The sequence below is a fragment of the Chiloscyllium plagiosum genome, unplaced genomic scaffold (genome assembly GCF_037043375.1).
Source record: "Chiloscyllium plagiosum isolate Xiang-an unplaced genomic scaffold, Cpla_swu_hap1 HiC_scaffold_27, whole genome shotgun sequence".
In the NCBI taxonomy this organism is placed as follows: domain Eukaryota; kingdom Metazoa; phylum Chordata; class Chondrichthyes; order Orectolobiformes; family Hemiscylliidae; genus Chiloscyllium; species Chiloscyllium plagiosum.
Genome location: NW_028270165.1, coordinates 65,018,179 through 65,019,556, shown reverse-complemented (window position 1 = coordinate 65,019,556; position 1,378 = coordinate 65,018,179).

Genomic DNA, 1,378 nt, shown 5'->3' with positions numbered 1-1,378 from the left:
ACAAAATACGTGAAACAAAATTGGATGATCACAGAATACAAAATGAAGTTGTGGAAGTGTGTGTGTTATTTTCTCTCCCTGATAGTCTTTGATCAATGTTATTACAACAGCAGCAGTGCTGTAACTCAGTTGTTTGTAATATACATAAGTGTTTTGAAAGAAACTGTAGGTGCTCAGATCAGTGACGTCCTGACCGTCACACTTATCATCAATACCGATTTAGAATCCACATCACTCCTTTACGACTATAAGGCCTGTCTCTGTCTTATGCTCTGCTCACTTCCACATCTCTTTCCCTTGAGCATCTCAGATGAACTGCACATAAATCAGCATTATCCAGCCCTCTTCAGAGGACTCGAAACATTAAAATCATATTTGTCCCAAGTTTCTGCAGTTCTTCTGTGTTCTTAATTCAGATTGCCAACACCATCAGAACCTTGATCGTGTTACCATGGTTTCGAAACTGGGTACAGTTTAGCGTTATTGACTACATTCATTCACGTTATCAACAATTTCCATTTTATCCTGTGCTGTTTTGAACTATTCATCTACAAGACAGCGCCTGAACCAGGTCTCACAGATGTCCTGCAAAATTTCACATCATATATGGGTTGTGTTGCGATACTGGGCAAATTGCCAATCATCTGAAGAAATCTGATCTTTCAGACAGAGAAGAAATGCCTGAACACGCATTTTGATATCATAAATGCCGGTCATTACCAACGAATTGATTGCATCGAAGAGCCGTAGCATATTGTTAGAAAACACGCAGAAACATATTTTACAGCAGATCATAATTTGGAATTTGTCAAGATTCATGGAAGGTTCAGTGTATGAAAAGGCAGCTTCTCATTCTGCAGAACCACAGAACCGTCACTGCGCGTCTTGCCTTTCTGTTCAAACAACAGGAAACACCTGGTACCGTGGTAAATTCTGTGCACTAATGTTGTCGCCTCTTTCACCTTTAAAATAAAAAAATATCAGATGGAAAAAAAGCAGTAAATTCGGAATTAGAATATACACTCAACAGAATCTCATTGGATCTTCATCATAGAAGGGCACATCTCAGCTCCAGGCTCATGTCAACTGGGAATCTATAAATATGTTAACACCTTAAATCCTGAACGGTCGCACAAAATTTCTGTAATCTAGTTACTGGTAAACAAACGTGTAACAGAATGATTAAGCGTGACAGAAGCGATCAGTTTGAGATTCAATCAGTGCGAACAAACGTGAATTAGGATCCAAGACTGAGGCTACACGTTTGGAGACAGTCTGTCTGTCACAGAATCACTGAGTTGCAATAGCGTTAGAGACTGGGATGAGTTTGTTCGGCCAATCGTGTCTGAACTGGCTGTTCAAACACTTATGATTACCT